Source organism: Cupressus sempervirens, chromosome 9 (genome assembly GCF_028749045.1).
Source record: "Cupressus sempervirens isolate cs-2001-9-10 chromosome 9, ASM2874904v1, whole genome shotgun sequence".
NCBI lineage: Eukaryota > Viridiplantae > Streptophyta > Pinopsida > Cupressales > Cupressaceae > Cupressus > Cupressus sempervirens.
This window is the reverse complement of record NC_143126.1, coordinates 472,852,061-472,879,042: the sequence shown is the minus strand read 5'-3', so window position 1 is coordinate 472,879,042 and position 26,982 is coordinate 472,852,061.

Here is a 26,982-nt window from a genome sequence, read left to right as displayed (position 1 = left end):
GAGGCTATGAATATTGCAACAATATTTATTGGGTTAGTCTCCTCTGTATCTTGTGCATCTTCCTCAGTAGCATTTTGCCCTTGTTCCTCTTCATCCTCTTCATTAACGAAATGAGTCACCTCCTCATCATCTTTCTCATCATCTTTCTCCTCCTTATCATCATCATCTTTATCCGTTATAGTGACACAAAATCACTTAGTTTGTGAAGAAGATATATATTCTTCCATGTGTTTGTAGTGTTCTTCACAACATGTTCAATTTCATTCAAGAATACAAGACAAGTGTTGAATCTCAAGGTTATTTTTTCTTCATTTTTCTTCAAAGATTCCTTCACCTCCTTATTGGTTAAGCTTGACATAAGTTCCCTTAGGGTTTTCTCATATATACCTTTTGTAGTTTGTTTAGAAAATTCCCATATTGGCTTAATCTTATCCATCAAAACACTACAAATCTGAAGTGCAAGTTGATTAGGTGAGTATTTCCACTTACCCATCTTGGATATGACCAAGTCTTCTTCCTAGTTTCGTTCTTCTTTAGTCTTGATTTGATATTTTAGTGGCTTGAAGTTTGTAATGCCATAACCTAGTTTTGAATCTTTCAATCTATCTTGGAAGGTGGGTGGAGGTTTTCTAAAAATTGTGTCTCCTTCCTTTTTTGATTTCTTTCTCGATGCCCTTCTTGTGAATATAGAAATGGATGTCATGAAAAGTTTGGTAATGATTACCTTAACCTTCTTCTTCAATGGCTCTTCTTCCTCTAACTTTTCTTAATCCTCTACTTCTCCATCTTCACCTTTGTGCTTGGTCCATAGAAGAGCAGTGTTGGTTTTCATCTTGGCAATCCTCCTCTTGCCTTTGTTAACCGCTCGAGGGAGCTTAATCTCTAGTTCTATCTTGGCCTTAGCCTCATCATATGTGCCAAAATAGGATATTTTAGGATCAACTAGCTCATTTATTAATTCCATATTTATATCCTTTATTTCATCAATATTGACCTCATATCCTAGAGGTTTTACCCATGCAATTCTTGGCCTAACTGCCTAAATATACACTTTGTCACTATCAACCATGAAACAAATATCATCCTTGTATTCCTTAACTACTTTCCTTCGAATCATGTATATTTTATTCATGTTCTCCTTAAATGCATCAAAATAATTGTGCATAATGCTTGTATAATTTTCTCCCATTTTAGCCAACGTACTCATTAATTTAATAAAGGACTGGCACATCTTTTTGCCAAATAATAGTACCTTTTTATGGGAAGAATTTATGAACATAGAAAAATAAAAAATGTCAAGAGTGAGCCAAAATTACATGGATTTTTCTTTGAGGTCCTGATGCTCTCCATGTTCTTATTGAATTGGTTCTACACTTGCTCAGTAAGCTCAAGAGAAAGGTTATTCTTGACCACCTTGTAAGCCAAGTCAATAGCTTCACATGACACACTACTCAATCTACTAGAGCTATATATTTTGTGTGAAATGATGTGAATACCAAACTTCAGCTCCATGTCAGTCACACTACTTATTTTCATTCCCCTTCTATCCCATTCAAAAAGGGTTTTCTTTTCTAGTTTAACTGGCTTAGGGTTTTAGTCATTTTGGATTTTTCTAGAATGGGGAGACTGGTGATCCTATGGATCATCTCCTTTGTAATCAAAATTGGTTGCTCCAACCATAATTGACCATTATGTACAGGGCTAAGGATGTGCCATATCCATTTTATTTAGAAATCTTGTGGCATGTGAGGATTATATGTTAAACCTTTCATTTCCAAATGTTGGTGTTTTGTTTTCAACATGCCATTAACACATGGATTTTCTAGGGTTTCATACATTTCCAAAGTACCAATATCTTGAATTGTCCATTTAAATTGAGAACGGATGTTGTTAATCAAAAGTACCTTAGGTAGGATCTAAGATTGTGCTCCACTTGGATCTAGAGTTTCCTCAATGGTGGGAGTTAGCTTGGTGCCTTCCATTCTACACCACAAATCAACATATCTAAACCTTTCTTCACTTTGCTATTGGTGGCTTCCATCTTTTCTTGGTAGGGTTTAAGAGTCTTTCAACAAATATTCACAGAAATTGCTTAAATGCTCAAAAATTTCTCTATACAATTAGCTCTTGAAAATTCAAGGTGAAAAGTGACTTTGATTTGACCCATTTAATCAAAACTTTCCATAAATGCTTGGCATGAATGTTTTTTCAAGTTGACAGACTATCTGCCACTCCCTTTCATTGAATGCTTGGTGAAGTATTCATGACTTGGTAACCATACATACTTTAGTTACTCCTAACCTTGCTTGGTAGAGTCTACAACCTGGCCTTGTTCGATAAGATAGTAACTTGACCTTACTTGATGATAACTTCCATATTTTATCTAGTGATTCCTTTTGCATCTTGAATTTTGATTTGGATCTTTCATCTTGTTAATTGGAATTGATATATGATGTCTCTTTTGTATCATAATTTTAGTTCTCCTTTGAGAGATCAAGTGGAAAAGGTGGAGTTGCCAATATCTTGAGTGACTTGATCATCATAGCTCGGGCTTGTATTCTTAGAAGATTTTGGCACTCATTCTTATCTCATATATTTTTTGATGTTATTAGCTTGTTTCTTCTTTTCATCTTCAATTTTTCTAGTATTCATGTAGTTCTTGGCAAGATGACCAAGTTTAGTACAAATTAAATATCTTCTAGTTTACACAATTCATTCCAATGTGTCCAAATTCTCCACAATTATGAAATCTACAGTAGGTGTTATAGTCCCAAACAAATATAGCTTTCACAATCTCTTCTATTAGATTTAGTATCTTAGATTTGCATTATGATGACTTGTGCCCATGTTTGTTACATTTGTGACATTTTCCTTCAAACTTAGGTTTCTCTTTGCATTTATTAGGCTTATGACCATGCTGATTGCAATTGTAGCACTTTTCACTAAATTTTTCTTTCCCATTGCTCCAACATTTTTTTGTTGTATGACCTATCTTACCACAATGATTGCAAGTAGGTCTTTGATTCTTTTAAGCTCCTTGTTTGGATGATTCATCTTCTACTATATATCCAATTCCTAATTTTCCTTTTTTTCTATAAAGAATTTTCTAATTCAAATGATTCATGTATGCTTGGGATTTCATTGGTTTTCCTTTTAGAGTTTAGATCATTCTGCAATCTTTCATTTTCTAATCTTAGATTTATGATTTCTTCATTTTCATTAGCAAGTTGATTAATGAAGTCAGTCTGCTAAAGGGATAAATGTCAAATCTCATTATCTTTACCTTCTATTTCTTCTTTTATCTTATTTTTCTCTTCCATAACTTCACATAGCCTTACTAACTGAATTTCTTGCTCTCTTCTTAGTTTTCCTACTTTTCTTGTAGTAAACCATTATTTTCTAATAGTTCTTTCATTGATTCATTAGCTTCATCTAGGCTACTTGCCAAATGAAGGCTTTCAATTATTTCTTCAGTGTATAGATGATCATTAACTTGAATTGAAAGATCTTTTCTTCTTTTTAGGGATTGAGAGAGTTACTCCTTTTCTTTTTTGAGTTGGGCAATAGCCATTTCTAAATCTAGCTTCTCATTGTCAATAGCCTTGTCAAGTCTGAATATCTCCATGAACTTTGATCTTTTCTCAAGCTATTAAACTTTTTCTCTAAAAACCACCAAAGCTTTGATACCAATTGTTGGAAATATTATGAAAGCTTGGATTATTGAGAAGGGAGGGGTGGATAAGTAACTTATAAAATTTTGAACTTCAATTACCAATTAATCCTTCATATATATTCTGATCTAATTGCATGCATGAGAAACTAAAAACATGAAAGCATACACAACACTTTAACACAAAAGATTTGATGACCCAAAAAGCTTCCAAATAGAAAGTAAAATTGGGGTGGGGATGATACCCACAAGCTTTAGTACTACAGTATAAAGTTGGCCAATTAAGGCTTACAATGATCACTTATGATGATCTACCCTATTAGTAGCAATAAGGATTGCTAGGTCCACCTTGTTAAAGGATTTACAAATAGACAATGAAGTATGCACTTGATAAAGAGATTTACACAAGACTATTAGGTCTACCTTGTTAAAGGATTTGACTAATCCACATTTTAGGATTAAGTAGTGCTTAACTTAATTAAAGTGAATGGGTTAGAATGCAAGTGGAAGGAGGGGAAGGGCTAGGATTTAAATAAGCCTTAGTTTATTTAAATCAAGGAAAGGCGAATATAATTAAATAAATGTGAATTTATTTAATTTAAGGTAGGGTAATTAAATAAATAATAAATATCTATTTAATTGGCCATGAAAAGGGGATTTGGACAATTTTAGTTGTCTATAGGATGTGATACAATATATTACATATATAACCAATCCAATTATAGAATTACATAGTCACCTCACATGTAGAAACTAGGATTTTGAAGACTTACTCGATGAGTTTTTGATACTCAACATCCACCATCAATGCTCTGCATCATCATGCACTTGGTAGACATAGAAGCTCGATCCATACTGATCACTTCCAAGTAGTCTTGAATTTGGTCTACACTAGTGACTCGATGAATATTGTGAAACTCATCATATAAACTAAACCACTTGATTCACACTACATGGCTCGATCAATTCTCTCACTATGAGCTCAATACAAATTGAATTACTTGGTTACCAGTAAGTGGCTTAGTCAACAATAGATTCACATTACATCATCTGTGAACTTGGTAAGCACTACACAACTTGATTTTCATTGGTAAACTCAGCATACACTAGGATGCTCAACTTACATTACTGATCTTTATCATAGAAGTAATTGCTTGACACAAACTAAAATCTATCCAAAAGACTCGGAAGGAACTGTAGAACTTGGTAACAACTGAAATGCTTGGTTAACACTCTTAACTTACCAATAAGCTTAGTAGATATTTACAATCTGAATAAGTGTATGTCACTAATAACAAACTTGACTGTTATGTCAATAATTATTTACACCTAAAGTCATTCCATCAAGATTCTAGCTTTTTTTAATCATTTCTTCCCCCATCATGACCATGTCATCAACAATTTTTTCATGAGAGTAGGCTAGGTCAACAAAAGATGGTTTGAGGCCAACAATCAACCCTTAGGAAATACGAGCACTAGTTGATCTACCTAGGGGCTCTACTATGATCAAAAAAAGAATGGGAGATAGGGGATCTCCTTGTCTCAATCCTCTAAAAGGCTTGAAAAAATTAGAAGAGGAGTTGTTAACAATGATCAGAGACAAGGATTTCCCAACCAAAAAAGAAACAAATTGAATGAAATGATTCCCCCAAAAAAATACCTCAAAACTTTCAACATAAGAAGAAATTCTTGAGAAGAAATTCTTGAGAATTTGAACTATTGGTAGAATGAATCACTTGATAATGGAATCCTAAAAAATTCTGCCTGACACAAAACCATTTGACTGAGGCAAAGTAGATAGCAATCCAGAGGTAAGGAATTTATAAAACAACTTATAAATATAGATACACAAAATTATTAGTCTAAAAGATTCCACCATTTTAGCACTCTTCTTTTAGAGATCAAAACATTGAAGGTAGAATTGAGTTCCTTAAGGAATTTATTAGATCCAAACAATTCTTTAACTATCACACACATGTATGCCCCAATTAGGAACTAGGGACTTCTCTCCTTCAAAACTAAACACATATTTATGAATTCCATCTATAGAGGGAATTCCAACCATTATTTTGTTAATTTTTCCATTAAAAAAAGAAGGAATGGCCACCAAAAGATAGTTCTTACTATTGGCACAAATATTAAGATCTTTAATCAAGAATTTAGAAAAGAAATCTATAAAAGCCTCAAAGATTTCCCTTTCTAAATGAACATCTCATTTCTCTTTTGATATATTCAAGATTCTTTTAGAAGCTCTATGTTTATACTTTATGTGATTAAAAAGATCAGTGTTATAATCTTTAGCCTTTAGCCAAAGGGATCTTGACCTTTGTCTCTAATAAAGATCCTATTTGGTAACAATACCATGATCTCATGATACTTCACCAACAACTCCTTTTCCTCTTCTATATAAGTGTGGGAAAATCCTTCCTCTTGAATAAACTTTTGAACTTCATTTAGACCATTTTTAATATTAGTTTTTTGGACAAAAATATTGCCAAATGTCTCCTTTTTCCAAGATTTGACTTTATGTTTAACATGACTGATTTTTTCAGCTGTCTTGAACATTGCCAACCCTTCAAAATTCACATTCTACCAATCTTGAACAAGATTATCAAAAATAGGGTGTTCTAACCTCATCCTTTAAAACTTGAAAGGAAACTTATGCTTGAAAACGAAGGGGTTAGCCATTAGATAAATTGATAAGTGATCAAACCCTATCTTAGTGATAGAAGAAAGAGAATAGTGAAATCTATTAAACCAATCACATTTAATAAGAGCTCTAACAAGCCTTACCTAAATGAGTTTCTTACCCTTCCATCTATTGGACCACATGTAGGGACACCCTTGGAGATCCACATCTAACAAGGCATGTAGATTGATGATGTCCATAAAGTCCAACCTTCCATCCAATGAGATTTTAAAGAAATGTCCCCCAATTTATCATTATGATTCATGGGAGGGTTAAAATGACCCAAAACTAGCCACGTGATTTCAATAAAAAAATTCTAATAGTCCCCAACCTTTCCTAGAAGGCCAACCTCCCATTTTTGAATTTAGGAGCATACACATTAGATAGAATCTAGAAAAATGTGTATAATATGAGAAAACTTAATACAAATGATATTGTTTCCAGCCAAAAGGACCTCACATTAAATAAATATACACTATTTTGTTCCTTGTCAATCAATCCATATTTATTTACCTCATGTAGTTTTCTTATAATGTCATCTTAATTATGAGATTGATCTCTTAGTTGTGGTTTATTTTTAATAAAACCCATAAGAATGATTCACCAAGTATCATATTCAAAATTATACCTAACATATTATTTAACATGTTTAAATTTTTATAATAAAAATAGTATTAAATATGCACTTCATATGTGGTTGACCATTTTCACGTCTTAATGGTCCTTGTCTATTCATTTCCACCCTATTATTTAGGTTCATTCTATAATTTTAGATTTTTTGGTAATGTGCTTTACCTATTTTTATGTATTCCTTTCTCTTCAAATTTACTACCCATCTTAGTAATTATTTTTATTTTATATTTATATTATTTTTTATTCAATTCTTTTCTCTCTATCTTTACAGTCCACATCATCATATCACTTTTCTTGTCACCACCTTGGGATTGCCACATAAGCTAAAAGGTTTTTATGTTTTACTTTTGCATTCATTGTCTATTCCTTCATGTTTACTTAGTCTATTGATGATTTTAACCATTCTCGTTAGCCATATATATGTGTTATTTGTTGGAAAGATAACATAGGCTAAGTTGCTAAGGGTGCAGGGGTGAATCAGTAACTAATAAAACTTAATATTAATTCACCAATTAGTCTTTCATATGCATGAAAAACTAAAAGCATTAAAACATTCATAATACTTTGATACGCAATATGATAACCTAGAAACATTCCAAATAGAAAGTAAAATTGGGGTGGGGATTTTTGGGCCCATCAAGCACTCAAAAGCATTCGGTTATGCTTGGCACCATCGGTGGCATTTAATATTACAAAAGCAAAGATGACAGAAGATTTGATAAAAACCCTAGCGACACTGTATGAAAAGCCCTCCGCTTCAAACAAGGTATTTCTCATGAAGCGTTTATTTAATATGAAAATGGCAGAAGGTGGATCTGTTGCAGATCATTTAAATGAGTTTAATACTATTACTAGTCAATTATCTTCTGTGGGTATCAATTTTGATGAAGAAATTAGGGCTCTTTTGATTTTGTGTTCTTTGCCTAAAAGCTGGAATGGCTTGGTAATGGCAGTGAGTAATTATGTTCCTGGATCTAGTACCCTAAAATATGATGATGTGATCGGTGTTATTTTAAGTGAGGAAACTCATAAAAAATCCTTAGGTGGATCTACATCAGGAAGTGCTTTAAATGCACAAAGTAGGGGCAGAACGACTGAAAGAGGAAGTAACTCTGGAAATCGTGGGAAATCAAGAGGAAAGTCAAAGGGGAGGAGGTCTGAATCGAGAGGACCAAATGATTGTTGGAATCGAAAGAAAAATGAAGGAGATAAATCAGATGGAGACAAGGAGGCAAATGTGGTAAGTAAAAAATCTGGAGAGGATGCTTTGCTTCTATCTTTAGAGAGTGTTGATGATTCATGGGTTTTAGATTCTGGCACTTCATTTCATGCTACACCTCATAGAGGTTATTTCATTGATTATGTCCAAGGGGATTTTGGGCTTGTTTATTTGGGGGATAATGAACCCTGCAAAATTGTTGGAAAGGGAAAAATTAAGATTAAGTTGTAGAATGGGAATCATTGGCTACTACATGAGGTAAGACATGTTCCAAAGCTGAGTAGGAATTTAATTTCAGCAGGGCAACTTGGTGATGAGGGTTGTGTAGTTACTTTTAATGATAAAAATTGGGAGGTTTCAAAAGTTTCCCTTGTAGTAGCAAAAGGTGTGAAAGTAGGCACCTTATATCTTTGTACAGGTCATATTGTTCCTTCTACTTTGATTGTTTTAGAGAAAAAATGAATATTCAGGAACAATTAGTATAGTTGAGCAGGGAGAACAAATAGCTGCTATAGATTCTGAGACAACATTGTGGCACAATAGACTTGGGCACATGAGTGAGAAAGGTATGAAAGTACTTCATTCAAAGAAAGCTTTACCAAGTCTAAAATGTGTGAATATGGATTTCTATGAAAGTTGTGTGTATGGAAAACAAAAGAGAGTGAGTTTTGTAAAGACAGGGAAGGGAAACAAAAAGGAGAAATTAGAGCTTGTGCATACAGATGTATGGGGACCATCCCAGGTATCTTCCCTTGGTGGCTCTCATTATTATGTTACATTTATTAATGATGCAACTAGAAAAGTATGGGTTTATTTCCTTAGAAAAAAATTTGATGTATTTCAAACTTTTAAGAAATGGAAATGCTTGGTTGAAAATGAGACTAGTAAGAAATTAAAATGTCTCAGATCTGATAATGGTGGTGAGTATTGTAGTCATGAATTTGAAGATTATTGCTCCACTAATGGTATTCGTAGATAAAAAATTATTCCAAGGACTCCACGGAAAAATGGAGTGGTTGAACGCATGAATAGGACTATAATGGAGCATGCAAGGAGCATGAGGTTGCATGCTGGGTTGCCCTTACACATGTGGGTGGAGGCTATCAATACTGTAGTATATTTTATTAATAGAGGTCCCTCTACTCCTTTGGGCTGTGGTATTCCAGAGGAAGCATGGACTGGTAAGAAGGTGAGTTATTCTTTTCTCAAGACCTTTGGTTGTGAAGCTTTTGCTCAGATAGACTCTGAAAATAGAACCAAGCTAGAAGCTAAATCAAAGAAATGTGTCTTTGTTGGATATGGCATTAATGAATTTGGTTATAGGCTTTGGGATTTTGAAAATCTTAAAATTGTTAGAAGTCAAGATGTCATATTCAATGAGAAAGTGTTGTACAAAGATCTGTTGCTGCAACATGAGAAGAAAGAAGATGATTATGTAGTGTTGGATGATACTCCAAAAGCTAATGTTCTAGCCATTCCTCATGATGTGCAACAACTGCAACAAAAAATACCACACACACTAGTAAATGTTAGATGGTCAACAAGGCAAATTAGACCTCCACAAAGGTTTTCTCCCTCTTTGTATTCTATTTTACTTACTGATGCTGGTGAACCTAAAAGTTATGATGAAGCTGTGCAGGTGGATACTAAGATTCAGTGGGAATTTGCAATGAAAGATGAAATGGACTCTTCGTTGAACAATAAGACATGGGATTTGTGCAACTTGCCTGCAGGTAAAAAGGCTTTATAGAATAATGGGTTTGCAGGTTGAAAGAAGAGGAAGGAGGTAAGAAAAGACTTATAGCCAGGTTAGTTGTAAAAGGATTTGCACAGAAAAAGGGAATTGATTTTGATGAGATATTTTCTCCTGTTGTTAAAATGACTTCTATTCGTACTGTTTTAAGTCTTGTGGCTATTAAAGATTTGCATTTAGAGCAGATGGATGTTAAAACAACATTTCTTCATGGTGATTTGGATGAAGAAATATATATGGCTCAGCCATAGGGTTTTGAGGTCAAAGGTAAGGAGAACTTAGTGTGCAAATTGAAGAAAAGTTTATATGGCTTGAAGCAAGCACCTCAGCAATGGTATCTGAAATTTGATAGTTTTATGCATGAGCATGGATATAATAGGTGTCATTTAGATTACTGTGTTTATTTTAAGAGGTTAGATGATGATAGCTACATTATTTTATGTTTGTATGTTGATGATATGCTTGTAGCTGGGTCTAACATGGATCATATTAAGGGGTTGAAACACCAATTAGCACATGCATTTGCTATGAAAGATTTGGGGGCAGCAAAACAAATCCTTGGTATGAAGATTTGTAGAGATAGGAAGAACAGAGCATTGACACTATCTAAAGCTAATTATGTTGAGAAGGTGTTGTAACATTTCTCTATGGAGAATGCTAAAGCTGTCAGCACAACTTTACCCAATCATTTGAAATTGACTAAGGAAATGTGTCCCAAGACACAAGAAGAGGAGGATAAGATGTCCAAGGTACCCTATGCTTTAGCTATAGGAAGCTTGATGTATGCTATGGTATGCACTAGGCTAGATATTGCACATGTAGTGGGAGTCGTTAGCAAGTATATGAGTTATCCAAGATTTAAGCATTGGAATGCTATCAAGTGGATTCTCAGATATTTGAGAGGAACATCCAATAAGTGTTTACACTTTGGGGGCTCTACTACTGATTTATAGGGCTATGTTGACTTAGATTTGGCTGGGGATATTGATACCAGGTGGAGAATTATAGGTTATGTCTTTAGTATTGGTGGGGTAGCTGTGAGCTGGGTTTCTAGGTTACAGAAGATTAATGCTCTCTCCACTATAGAGGCAGAGTATGTTGTTGCTATAGAGGCATCCAAGGAGATGATATGGCTTTAGTTCTTCTTGGAAGAATTGGGACATCCTCAGAAGGATAATTATTTCTTCACAGATAGTCAGAGTGCCATTCATCTTGCTAAGAAGTCATCTCTGCATTCTAAGAAAAAACACATATAGTTGCGGTACCATTTCATTCGGTCAGTTTTGGAGGATGGATAGTTAAAGCTGGAGAAGATACATACCAATGAAAATCTAGCAGATATGTTGACAAAGGTTGTAACAAGGGAGAAGCTGAATTCCTCTTCAGCTTAGGTTGGTCTTTTATACTGAACATGAATAAAAGAACACTAGAGTCCAGGATGGATCAGTCTCCAAGTGGGAGATTGTTGTTTAGTGTGGAGCCTGATCAGTCCCCAAGTGGGAGATTGTTAGATTGTGGTGACTGATCAGGAAATTTTTGGGCAGTGGCTAACATGGTAGCCGAAATATCATGGCCAACATATGGCCGACATTTTATAACCCTAAAGTGGTTTAATACTTGTATAAAAGGGCTTAGGGTTGGGTATTTTTCATAATGTTGTGATGAAAAATTGGTTCTTGTGGCGGTATTGAGCTGTAAGGGATTACGGATTGTAATCAGGTTGTAATCACTGGATTTTAATAAGATCAGACTTGTTGTTTGGTGGACGTAGCCCAGGGATTCGGTGAACCATGTTAAATCTTGGGTCCTTGTGTTCATTTCTGTGTGATCTATTATTTTCTCTGTTATTGGTTATATTTGCATGTAGTTTTTTATTTCTTTCTGTAGTTTATCCTAACAATTGGTATCAGAGCTTGGTTTTGGCCTGGTCATGGGTTTGAATCTCCCTGGTGCCTTCTCGACCCGCGTAAGCACCTGGTATACACGTCGAGGGGGAGATTGTTGGGTGATGCGATGCACTCCCCTACCCATAGGTGGTTAATTATGTGGTGTTCCATGTTCACTAACAGTCATGGCTTTTGGTGCAATGACAAATGAGCCCAACAGGGATGATACCCACAAGCTTTAGTACTATAGTATAAAGTTGGCTTGTTAAGGCTTACAATGATCACTTCTGATGATTTTCCCTATTAGGAGCAATAAAGATTGCTAGGTCCACCTTGCAAAATGATTTACAAACATACAATGAAGTATGCAGTCGATAAATATATTTAAAAAAGACTGTTAAGTCTACCTTGTGAAAGGATTTAACTATTCCACCTATTAGGATGAACTAGTGGATGATCTCTGATCTGCAATGTTGATTTTTTGAATGAGATTCCTTTTAGTATAATGATCACTTTACTGTGATAGATAAATCTTTACTACTCCTTATACTATTGTAGCCCTTTTACTTCACACATATATGAATTTTAATATGCATACAATACATCTCTCTTTTGGATGTGATACAATACATTACATATATACCAATCCAATTTACAATTTCATCAAAGTTGGCTACAATACAAGTTTCACCAAAATACACAAATTTGGCCCAACTACTAATACTCGAGTTCTGAAGATAAACTTGTTGAGGTTTTGTTAATTAGACACCAGTGAAAATTCTTGGCATCATTATGCACTCAAGAGACGTAGAAGCTCAATTCAAACTAAACACTTCCAAGTAGTCTGAACTCGGTCTACCTTGGTGACTCATTGAACATTGTGAAACTCAGCATATAAAGTGAATCACTCGATTGACACTGCATAACTTGGTCAACACTATCTTTATGAGCTTTGTATAAACTAAATCACTTGGTTAACACTTCATAGCTCAGTCAACACTAGATTCACATTGCGAAGATTGCAAACTCGATAGAAACTAGAAAACTTAGTTTGTGCTAAGAACCTTGGTAAACATTATGAAGCTCAATTTACACTAATAATCACCAACTTGATATATGTGTCTTGATGTGAACTGAATATTGTTCCTAAAAATTAGTAGCAACTATAGAACTCGGTAGAGCTTGAATTACTTGGTTAACACTATTAACTGTACAATAAGATCAAAAGCTACTAACAATATGAATAAGTGTATGAGTCACTAATAAAAAAACTTTATTGTAATGTCAAAAATCTCCCCCTTTTTCATTAGTGACAAAAACACTTATCAATCAAAACTAAATTCAAAAGGTTCAAAAAAATCTTTAATCTCCATTCTATCTCTTCAACTCGATAATGTACTCTATTCTTGAAATTTTTTAAAATTCCTTTTGTTAGAGATGTTTATCTAAATATGTTTATGTTATAATGCTCCCCCATACATATATATGCAATATACTTTACATGTTATACACATCTTCTCATTTTCTCCCCTTTATTGCATATTTTCATATTCTCCCCTTTTATATCATATCTTCTCCCATTTAGAATATACTTTTCATGTTATATACACCTTCTCCTCCTTTTTGACATAAATTCCAAAGATGTATTTTATATTGTAATTCCAAAATGTGGCATGAAGTCAGAATGTACCTTTAGAATTAGTGACATTGTCTTGTCACAATTTTCTTGTAATAGCTTACTTGCATGTAATACAATTTGAACTTTTGGAGATAATTCTATCATGTGATTAGCTATGGAGAATTTATTATCATGGATGGGAGCTTTGGCATGCACAATATGTTTTACAATGCATCCATGTTTGGAAGAATCATTCCTTGTATATCTACAAGTGTAGCCCTTATCCTATCTTCTTCCCTTAGTAATTCTACTTGCATATCAATTAGAAATTTGATCTTTACGTAATGAGCAGAACTATAGCTTAGGTTAAGTGACAATTGTTGTGGGTATGTGTAGGATCATGGTGTGCCAAAAAGTGGTGATGTGAAAAAAAAAGAGTTTGAAAACATCTAAAAGTGTTCCAAAATCTGCTATGACTTTTTTCCACCCATCCTGATACCAAAGCTAAAAAGTAGGCCCAAGCCTTATTGGGTATCCTATTTCATATCAGGTATTTGATATGAAATCAGATACTTGGTAACTATGCTATCATTAAAAAAATTGAACCCAAGGGCTACTGTTTTCAGATGCCATTTGCATTTTGTGCTCCAATATCTGATTGTGGAATGGATATATGATATAGGTGTAGACACCTAAATTTGATTACACTGCTTTGGTAGTCTAATTTAGCCATCTCTAAAGGCATCATTAATTAAATTGTTATTTAATTAATCCTTTGCCATCCCTATTTGATTAATTTAATTAATCATCTATAGTCCTAATTGATAAATCAAATAATCTATTATTTATCAATTAAATCCTTTTCTCCTATCTAATTCCAAAAATCTCCATTTATTAAATAAATCTATTTGTTAAATGAAATCCTCAAATTCAAAAACCCCTAACCTATCTCTAATCCTCCATTTAGCCTAATCCACCCCATCCACCCATACTAACCAAGCTTAGCCACTAACTCACCCACCCTCATTAATGCCATCCACTTGCACATCTCTAACATCCCTAATCTAATCCTAAACCCAAGCCTAATCCACCCCCTAATGTTGTCACATTCCTTAAACAAGTTTAAGACTTTCCTAATCCAAACCAAAGTCCCCCCTCAAAAAGCCCAACCACTAAGTCATGAGTGCTCTTACAAAACATAAAAGACTCTTACAAGCCCACTCAAGACTCTTACACCCATCTTCCACACTCTTCCCTCTTCCACACTCATTCCTCTTACATCCCTCTTACATACTTAACCCCACTCATCATGCCTTTAACCAACCCTTTACCCTACCCTCTCACACTCATCCTCCTTGTGACAAGTGTCACCTTCCCATTGGTGCTAAACAAGCACAATCCATGTGCTCTCCTTTGAGTGCATCCTAGCCCTCCTTAAGCCTTCATCCATCCTTACATCTAAGCCTTCCATCCCTCTACCCCTTAGCCTATAAATTGAATCCCATCCCAAGCCATTTCATCAACAATCTTTGAGCTAAAGTTACCATGCTATTTTGAGAACCAAAGCCATCAATCTTACCCTTATAATGCCAAATTGAGAGCTCACAAAGCTACCAATTTGCCACTACCCATCCCCATTGAAGCAGCTTTTGAGCATCTTGAGCATACATCCACAGCAAAAGGACACATCTATAGAATCCAGAAAGCATGGAGTGTTTTCTCTTGTGAGGTTTGCACTTCTTGTTTGCTTTCTTTGTCTAAGCATATATGTGAATTTAGTTTTTGGTTTGTGAATGTTTACTTTATTTGTTAATGTTCTTTGCATACTAAATCTTGTTCTACAATAGGTTAGTAGTTTTTTGTTCTTTTATTTTTTAATCAATTTTATTATAAATTTGTTAAATTTTATTATAAAATTGTTACTTTTAATTGAATTTGTTAAAATTTGGGTTTTTCTTGATATAAATTGTTGAGATTTAGATTTTTTTAATAGAAATTATGTTTTATAAATTAATAGGTATGGCTGATCAAAATGATGATACTAAGGCAAGAAATATTATTCCACATAACCTCCCACCAAATGATCTAGTGCCCCCTCAAAATTGTCCACAAAATGATCCACTACCCCCTCAAAACCCTACTCGAATTGAGTATTTGATATTTGAAAATCTCACCAAATTGAGGGCTTTGCAAACAACATATAATATTGTACCTATATTGGCTCCTATGTTATCCATGTTAAACACCATAGAGGATAACATTGAAACACTTACCAATGAACAAAATGTCGCTCTTTGTTGACGTGATGAAATGCATGAGATGTTTGATGATGGGTTGGACTATGATGAGGTTGTGGCCCTCAATATAAGTAAACATGATTTGGTTTCCCTTTTTGTGAACCCAAAATCTAGTTTAGAAGTCAACCACAAAAAGCCCAAACTATTGATTAAATGGTGCACAAGTGACACCATATATGCAAACTTTTGGGATCATTGGTGGATTTTTTTGACATCCCTCCACATAGTAATTTATAGGTGTCATTTTATTTCCTTATTAAATTGTATGAAAAATTTGTGTTGGGCCTCAAGGTGAACTATTGGAGCATGAAGCCCAACATGGGTGTAGGAGGAGGAGCTCCTTAGCATAGACCCTTTTCCCAATGGAAGAAAGATGGCACTTTTTTCCCCCCCTATTTATGTCTCCCAAGTCCTTGAGTGTAGAATCCTTGTATCATTGTAGAGGCTAGCTCTTAGACTATTAGAGCCATCCATAGATTGAGTAGCCTATTGATATCCCAAGCTAGAATAGTGGTGCCTCCCTATGTTGATGATACTGGTGTTGGTGTTTGAAAATGCTAGAGGGATTTTCAATTATCCCAATGAGAATATGACATATCTAGGGGCAGCTAACACCCATTTTCAACATGCCATTTCAAACACCAGGCCAACTATAAGCCATGACCCTTCTTCTACATTAGGCTCTGCCAACCCTAGGTGGGTAGACCTCGAAATTCAATTGAAACCATAACAGTGGCAGAACATATCTCTAAATCTATTAAGTAGATGAAACCCTTTATATTTCCTAAAGACCTATGTAGTAACAAAGAAGTGCACTAGCTAATTACAACTCTATGAAATTTAAAAACTGAGTGAGGGTTAAACTTTGATAGCTCTTCAACATAAAAGGGTAAAACACATTCGATTAATAATGTTGAATTCAAAAAACCCTCAGATATGCAGCAATAAGACTTTAATGATCTTGTAGCTGACCAGTTCCTAATCCATTAGGCAAATCCATCAATCAAATGCATACATATGGATATTTGATACTTATGTATATATTCAAATATACAATCTTTCTATTTAGCTTGTAAATAAACATATATGCTCAATTCAAACCTCATTCTTACATCATATCCTTCTCAATAAACCTCCAATCCTATTGATTCATTGAAGCATTTACATAACCCCTTGAGTTACAACCAACAATAAGACAACATACAACCTTAAGGGACTACAACTATTATCTAGGCTCTTTGTTCAAAGATCATAAAACATTGAAGCTCACTAAGATATGAGACAAGATTCAAGATGAAACTCAACCTATTGTTCTTTGTACTAATTTCTTTGAAATAATACAACCATATCCATGAAATGAAAACATGAAAACACCTAAAAAATCTAAACAATTTGTATTATCCTTCTTAATGTTGTTCATAAAAGAGAGTTATGCTAAAAGAAATGGTGCCACAGTCATGGGAACACATCAAAAACTAGAACCAAAACCTGGCATCACAGCAGTGAGTGGTTTTTTCTCCAAAAAAATGGACCCTATATAATGAGAAAGAAAGAGATAGATATAGGAAGAAGAAAATCCTAGATTTGATCTTGAGATGACAAGTGTCCACTCAAATTTCCTTCGCAAGAAGATGAAAAAACCTATTTCTATCCTCTCTCTTCAATTGCATGTCAAATCCCATCATTTTGCCTCTACAAGGCAGAAATATATCAGAAATCTCATCATGAAAGAATGTAACTGATTTTGGTGTTAAAATGAAATCACGGTAAAAGTGAAAAACTAGTTATAATAAACTAGAGAAGCTAAGAAAACATCTTAGAATTTATTTTCTTCATTTTCACATTTTATCAAACCTTCATATCTATCTTTTAACCAATTCTGATGATCAATGTTGAAATTTGCCTGTTCTGCTAACAACACCCCAAAATTCACAAATTGGATTATAGCTCAAACCAATGAGACATGTGCATGATTTGACTTCATATTTGGAAAATTTAGATCTTCCCAGTTCTGGTGGTATATTGGAGCGACCATTTTCGATAACAATAGCTCTAGTTATGGCCCCCTGAAGTTTTGAGTCCTGTCTCATGGCTTTGCAAAGCAATATAATGCAAAAATTTTAACTTTACAAAATTTAAAACTATAGAGTAAATCTAAATATGATTTTAACTTTAAGCCCTACATGTAAAACTTGAGAGGAAATAAAATAAAATTTTATTTTGAACCTCTTAAATTTCCTTCACAATTCCATCTGAGTCAAACCTAGTTTGACCGGCTTGATGACATGTGTCGAGACATGATTGGTTCATTCATGTACTTAGTCATCCACCTCTATTTAGTGCCAAATATTAGCATGATAATTGTCGAAATTGTTGCAGTGCTAGTGACACATGTCATCTTCCTATCGTGATTTGCTATGTCGCCATGTTATCTTCCTCGCAACTTTCCTTTGGCGATATAGCTAGAACCCTCAGATTTTCCATGTGGCACGATCTGTTGCATTGCAAGATTTTCTCGCCAAGTCATCATGCCTAAAAATTCATCCCACATGGCAGATTGTGATTGGCCTAGAGCTCCACATCATTTCCATTTCATCATCTCGTTGATACACACGCTGTATGGTTGCCACTTCTCACTCCTTGGTTCGCTATCAAACTACTACATCACACAAACATGGGACCCATGACCATTTTTGCAAAATTTTGAGGTTTTCTGGCAAGTCACTATGTCGCTAGGTAGAAAACTTGGGATTTTTTGGCTAGCAAGGTAGTGCCTAGCTAGATTTTTAACTTTTTTGACACATTTGAATGCTGAAGTCATCTGTCTCCGTAGGATTTAGACCATTTTAAGCATTTTTACGCGTAGAAAAAACAACAAAAAAAGTTAAAAAAAAAATTCCCATAGTTAAGATCTCGTTTTTGAAGATTTTGGCTAACTAACTAAATTGCTTTTTTTTTGTTGTCTCATTGCAGGTTGGAGCACATATGGAACCACTAACCATGTTTCTTGCAGGTTTTCATGTTGCTAAAAAATGAACTTGAATGCTTAACCATTTGTCTTTGAATGCATGTTGCTAAAAAATGAACTTGAATGGTTAAACACATTTTTCATTGAATGAATGGTGCTCAAAACACACTCTTGAATGCCATGGATTAAAATCAACTTTCCTTGGAATGCATGCTTAAAACAACAAATCCAATCTTGAATGCCAAGGATCAATTAACCATTACAATATCAAACACTTCATTTGGAGCTTCTAAAATTGAACAAAACAAATCTCTTTTCCACATGCAATCTAGGTAAAGTTTGATTTTTGGACATTTAAGAAACTTTGTTAAGTTAAAATAAAAATTTACAAAAACCAATTTGAGTAGTTCCTTGGACTGACCTCTTTTCTAATCACCCATCAAATATTAACCATTGGTTGCAATCTCAGCGCCATTTATGGGGATGGGTCTACTTGAAAAAGGTGTTAAATGTCCCACAATCTAACTCACTCACTTGGTCTTTGAACGTTTGCTTTAACTTTATCAAAATTCTTAAATGGCCAAAACTCTAGATTAAATTGAGCACACTTCAAGTTTGGAAACTAAAATTGAACAACAACTGACGTGGAGAGCCTTCGGGCGCGTGCTTGAAATCGAATCTCACACACTTTTGTTTTGGGCTTAAAACAAACTCACACTCAATCCTGAATGCCTTAAATAAAATTAATCGATACTTGACGTGGAGGGCCTTCGGGCGCGCGAGTTTGCTTTTGTTGACCCTAACTCTTCTTATTGTTTGCATTCTTCGATCAATTTACTTTTGTTGGTGCTTCAAGTTGGAATCGAACATTGTCTCTTAAACATGAGTGCTTGCAAAGTCTAGATTAGCACACATAAGAGTCAGTTGGTAAAAGAACAAGCGTGTTTTTTAGCCCAAGGTCATCCAAGTCTTCTCTCCCCTTGTCGTCTTTCGAGGCCATCTTGGGTGCATAAGATTAGGATCCAAAACATTGTTTCATTTTAGGAGGCCTGCTTGGGGATTTCATCACCCCTTGGACGACCTCAACTCCAGCGTTTTGGCAGAGTATAAGAATCGGGAGGTGAATCGAAAGACACCTCTCTTGGGATCAAGATTTTATCATTTGGGCTAAGCCTCAAGGAACTTTATACCCTTGAGAAGTGAAAGAGGAGAAGTGGGTTACCGCTCCTCTCGGCTGTGTGACATCCTTTTGGTCTCATCTATAGATTTGGGCCTCACGTACCTTTCGTATATCAAGGACTCCCTAGCTAAACCAATTGTCATCCTTGCAGAAAACCATCTAAGATGTTAATGTGTTTGGAGTGACTAATCGAAACATTTGTAGAACATACACACTCCTTGGCACAAGTATCACATTCTGAGAACCACAAACTTCTATCTGGGTATTCCTATCTATTGCTTGTTTTTATTTATTGAATGAATGTTTGCCAAACTTGGTCAATCCTAGCTTAGGGCACACTTAGTGTAGTCACTACCTATTTTGGAAGTTGAACAAGTTGAAGCAAAACAATTGAGATTTTTCCCAAAGCCAAGAAAATTCAGGAATTTATGTCAGAACAACCCAAACCCAAATAGAAGTTTCACAAGGTCAAACTCAAGCCATCTCTAGCATACCATGAACTTTCAGCCAAGAGAAAAGAAATAACACTAAGCCCACAAATTTCCAAACTCCACAAAGTAGAGGACAAAGCTACCGACGAAGCACTTCAAGAGGCTTGGTTAGAGCGCACCATCAAATTTAGCTAACATCTAGGAGTTAATCCTGCTTATGCCTTACCAACTAGGCATGATTTCTATGATTAGACACCCTTGTTTCTCCACATCTTCTTGGATAAGCTTCACTTTAGAGTCATCTTTGTAGAAAAGCTAGCCATCTTAGGTTATCCCCTTAAGCATTATTAGCTCATCCATCTCATTTAGAATCATACCATCTAGCCAGTAATCAAAAATCTGCACATCTAAGCTTTCAAAATTGTTGTCACCTTGCTAAAAGTTTGCCATTCCTAAAATCTTCCAAATCCACCAATCTCACCAAGGTTATCCCTTTGACAGAGCTTTGTCTAGGGTAATCTAGCTTTGTCACTTGTTATCCCTCATCACCTTGAGCTAAAGGTTGGGATCCACAAGTGGTCAATCTCGTGTTCTTCCTAAAGGATCATCAGTCTATCCTTAAGTTGACACAATCACCACCAAGCTTGCACATAGGAAAGCATACCTTTTGTGCTTTGACAACATATCTTTGAAGTTAGATTCCCCAACCCAATCCTCCTTAGGTTTTTTCATATAGCTTTGCCTCAACCTAGGAAATCATTTGCATAGAAAAGCCTTCCCCCTTTTGCATCCATCAGCATTATTGCATCTCATCCCTAGGAGCATTTTTCATGCCACCCGTCACTCACTTAGCCAAGAAGAAAGAAACAATGGAGCCCTATCATTTGGATCGAATAGCCTCACCCCCCTTGAGCACTTAGCCATCCTTCAGCCCAGAGCAAGCTATGCCATCACCTACTAACATTGAAGCTTTCATGAACCAACCAAGAAATGCAGTATTGGTAAATGCCATTATAGACAAAAACAAAGAGACAATCATGGCTAATTTTCGAAGGGACAATGTAGGAACCTTTGACTTTGGAAGACCCCCTCCATTATCAGATCCATCTCACCCATTGTTTGGGTAGCTGCCACCACCCATAGGCTCTTATGATCCAAATTATCCTCAATATATTCCAAAAGAAGAGCCTCCAGCCAATCCATATGACCCAACAGACCCAAACATACCATCATCCACCCAAGTTGAAATCTCCATACCACAAGCCAAACAAGCCACCACCACTATTGCTGCTACTCCCACATCCACCCATCTCCCAAATTAGTGCTAGCATCTTTGGCCAACCTCAGCAATATACAATAGGGATGCCACCCATGGGGCCAAGTAATCAACATTTCATTGCCCCCATCTTGTTCACCACAACCCAAAGTACAATCCCATCATTTCCATTAAGTCTTGGGAGCTCAATACCACCAGCCACAAATCCACAAGCTACTACCTTCACTCCACAAAGCTATCAAAACCCACAAGCTACTGCCAATCTTCTACCAAGCTCCCAAGTGACCCCAGCTCCCACCACCACTCTACCAAGCTTGCAAATCCAGCCACAAAGCTATCAAACCCCATCAGTTCAATTCCCAAGCTTTCAATTCCCACCACCTCCACCACCAACTAATCCATTACCTCCAATTACCAACTACTTTTCAATGCCACTTCTAGGAGGTAATCCACCACCCTAGCCAACCACCAATTATTTGCAGATACCATCCCAAATGGGGGCACAACCCACATATATTGGTCAAACCCCACAAGCCCTCTGATCCTTTCCCCAACCCTCACAACCATCTTATACCTTACCTCCACAAAGCAATCCATTTATCCCACAGCCAGCTTATGTTCCTCAATCCCAACCTAAAATCCCATATCAATAGCAAGCGTCGCAGCACATGCAGCAATATGTGCCACCTCCCCCTCAACAACCCATCATCCACCATGTAGCTGCCCAAACAATGTACAATCCCTATCAGCAAATCCCTCACAGCCATCCATATTCAGTGGCCCCATCGAGCACATACCTACCTCAAGCCACTCCTACATTGGGGGCACCCCAACCATCACCTATCAATTCAGAGTGGGAGCAAATGAAGACAGCTCTGAAAGCCATCCAAGAAGGGAATGATCCAAAGACATTCAAGTTTGAGAATGTGTGTCCTTACCCATTTGACAGAGCCACTACCACGACACCATTTCCCAAACACTTTGAGGTACCTAAATTTGACAAATTCAGAGGAAAAGGAGACCCTGTCACACATATCAAAGAATTTTACATGTATTGCTAGGACGTGGCATACAATGATGTTTTCCTCTTGTGCCTTTTTCCCAAAAGCTTGGCTGGACCAGCTCTTGAATGGTTTTATAGAATCCCCTATCGTACAATTCAAAACTTTGCTAAATTATCTGAGGCATTTGTAGCCCAATATGCCCATCTTGTTGAAACAGAGCTATCAATAGTTGATCTTTTCCACACCAAGCAAAAAGGTGCAGAAAGCCTTGTCGAATACCTGCAAAGATGGCAAACCCTTACCACCCGCATATCCTACACCTTGCCAAAACACCATGTCGTGAAAATGTTTATTGATAATGCACATCCCAGCTTGGCTCACCACATGACCATGAACTATTTATAGACCTATAAGGATATCAAAGAGAAAGGAATGATTCTTGAGCAAGGACTCATCAAAGATGGTGTGGTAAAGATTTACAAAGAGGCCAACCAAAATCAATCACATTCTAATGAAAAGTCTAGGTATTGGAACAAAAACAAGCATGTTGCAACAGATGGGGTTACTGATACCAGACATGTGAATATCGTTGGTCCTTCTCAAAACCAGTCTAACCCACCATATTAAACAAACAACCAACAAGCTATCAATTACCAGCAACAAAATAACCAAAGCTATCAAAACCACAATACAAGACCAAACTTTCAAGGGTCTAACAATCAAGCTAATGCCATCAATGTAGCTGCAGGGCAAAAGCCCAGATTCCAACCTGCACCTAGAAATTATACACCCCTTGGTGAGCCATTGGATGTTATTTTTGAGAAATTGGCTAAGGAAAACCTCATCAAATTTCCACCTACCCAGCAAACTGATCCAAGCCAATCCAAAGCTGCATGGTACAAGGACAATGAGTACTACAAGTTCCATAGGGTAAACGGTCACACCACCCTCAGATGCATGAAACTGAAAGACTATGTGCAGGACCTCATTGATCGAAAGGAAATCACTATTGGTGCCCAAACCTCTCCCAATGCAGGCTTACAAATTTATCAAAATGCTTTTCCACCACACAACAACCAAAATACTGGAAAAGCACCTATCCAAAACAACACCAACAACCGCCAGCCAAACCAACGACATGAGAAGAAAAATGACCATACTTCATCCTATATAGACTATGGTAGCCTTATAGGTTGTATATCTGAGAAAGAGCCTTCTATCAATGTTATCAATATCTGAGGACTAGACAATGAGTGTGCAGTCACCACTCGAAGAGCGCCATTTAACATCGCAGGCCCACTAGTTTCATCAGCACCATCAGCTCCATCAAAAAGCCATTACAATATCTTGGAACACCTTGGGAACATGCCAGCCCAAATATCCATTTTAGACCTTCTTTGCACTAGTCCTATGTACAAAGACATCCTTGATAGTGCTCTCATAGAATCCCGTGTCTCTTCTGATATCAATGCTACTGATTTTCATAATCTTGTTGGACACCTTTCATCCTCGTGTGCCCTATCTTTCAAACCCACCGACATACCCATGGTTGAGCTAGATCACACCCTTCCGCTTCACATAGCCATCATGGTATCCAATTTTGCCGTAAAAAGAGTAATGATAGATAATGGATCAGCCTTGAACATTTGCACCCTAAAATTTATAAAACAAACTGGGTATACTGAGGCAGATATGATCAGTGAGGTTATCACCATCAAAGCTTATGACAACCTGGAAAGGACCACAGAAGGGACTATTTTTCTACCAATCAAGGTTGGGCCAGTCATCCAAGAGATAGTTTGCCATGTTGTTGATCTAAACCTACCATTTAACATCCTCCTCAGTCGCCCATGGATTTATGCTATAAAGGTTGTTCCATCCACCTACCATCAGTGCATCAAATTTCTGCATCAAGGCATTGAGGTAACCATCCACACCTATCCAAAACCCTTTGCTTACTGCAATGCGGTTGAAGCTTCATATACAAACCATTGCCCTAGAATAGACATCGACACAGCCATCGCCAGCTCATCCCACACTTGTAATGACGCAGAAACCATCCTCGCCTCCACCCTATCTAGTGTAAAGATCAACAACAAAGGCTGTGGAGAATATAGTCTATCAGATGCATTTGTTGTCGGAGCAATCCCAGTTGATCCACATACCCATGGACGGCCAACATATCACAAAGCTAAGGAGATTTCACCTCCTCGATACAAATGGTTTGGCCCAACCACCTTTGTATCCTCAAAAATGCCTCTTCATGAGGAGCTCACTCCAGATATCAACAATTGGTTACATAAGGATGCCCCTCCAAGAAATCAAGCATGCCTTGATCACTTCAGCCAGAAGTATCCCCAACAACATAAGCTCATCACTGAAAAATGGAACTATCAAGGAGGTGGACTAGGACCAGAAGAAAGGGGTATGCAATGTCCCATCGAAGCACATAATTGGGAAACGAAGTTAGGTCTTGGATTTGGCATACCCACAACTGGGGGCACCAACGAGAACGGTCACGCTTTTTTGAACATTCATCGCGACCTTGTCAAAATCAAAGACATTCTCGAGGAAGTTGAAAAGAGAGCCTACGACGATATCCCAAACCAAATCTTCCTAGGAGACTCTGTTCTCCGAGAACTATCCATCCATCTCATTGACCTACCACTCGCTCATACACAACTCATAGATTGGGACCAACCAAGTATCATACATATTGATGAGTTTGCATCAGAGGAAGAGCTTCTAAGATTCATGGGAGTTGAAACTCCTCATAAGAATAAAAAGCCAGATTTTGCCTACATCTACAAGCTAGATCCCAAGGGGTATTTTGGAAAGAATCCCCAACCTAGTTTCAATACACCCAAAACTGGAACTAAGGTAAATCTGGGACTAGCTAAGGCAGCGAAGAGAACCCCTCAGCAAGAAAATCCAGAGCCACAAGCAGAACATGAGGATTTAGTATTGCCTCCTCAAGATAATTGACCAGAGGTGTCTTCTATTCTAATAGAGGATACTAGAGAAGTCAACATTGGTTCTTCAGAGATCCCTAGAATTGTTCACATTGCTGCATCCCTATCACAAGACCAAGCTGACCTCCTCTTTGAGGTTTTACAAGAGAACATTGGCCGATTTGCATGGTCATATCAGGACATGCCAGGACTTGATCCAAAGCTTGTAGTTCATCATCTTGCAGTCGATCCAAAGATCAAGCCCGTCAGACAAAAGATTAGAAAAATGCACCCCAAGGTGGCATTACTAGTCAAAGCTGAACTAGAAAGAATGTTAGTTGCTAAGGTTATCCGACCTATCAACTACTCAGAATCGATCTCCAACATGGTCCCTATCACTAAGCCTTCCGGTGACATCAAAATCTGCACTGATTTTAGAGATCTTAACAAAGCTTGTCCAAAGGATGATTTTCCCTTGCCCAACATAGATATGATTGTAGATCTTACAGCTGGACATGAAATTCTGTCCCTTATGGATGGATTTTCTGAGTATAATCAGATCAAGATTGCAGAAGAGGACCAGCATAAGACAACATTCACTACCCCTTGGGGAACCTTTTGCTACACCATGATGCCTTTTGGCCTAAAGAATGTTGGGGTTACCTATCAAAGAGCTATGACAGCCATTTTCCATGATCTTATCCATAGCATTTTGGAAGATTATGTGGACGATATCCTAGTCAAATCTCACACCTTCATGGATCATCTTGCTAACCTAGAAAAAGTCTTTGATAGGTTGACCCAATATCATCTCATGCTAAATCCCAAGAAGTGTGTCTTTGGGGTCACATCTGGCAAGCTTCTAGGCTTCATAGTTTCTAAACAGGGTATACAGATCGACCCCAAAAAGGTCAAGGCTATCTTAGACATGCCTCCTCCCCAGACACTGTGACAGCTTCGCTCTCTTCAGGGAAAACTTCAATCTGTCCGGCGCTTCATCTCCCAACTTGCAGATAAGTGTACACCATTTTGACACTTGCTAAAGAAGAATGAGAACTTCAAGTGGGATCTTTTATGTCAGTGCAGCTTCGATCAGCTCAAGTAGTATCTCACCAATCCCCCTATCTTGGTTCCACCAGTTCCTGGTCGTCCCTTGATCTTGTATATATCAGAAACACCTACTGCTCTAGGGGCACTTCTAGCACAACATGATGATTATAGCAGAGAGAGAGCCATCTACTATATCAGTAGAACCCTAGTTGGTTATGAACTCAATTGCACTCCTATGGAAAAAGCTTGTTTGGCAGTTGTTTTCTCAACTCAAAAGCTTCGCCACTACATGCTAAGTCATACCATCCAACTAGTCTCCAAGATTGACCCTCTCAAGTATATGCTCTCCAGAACAAC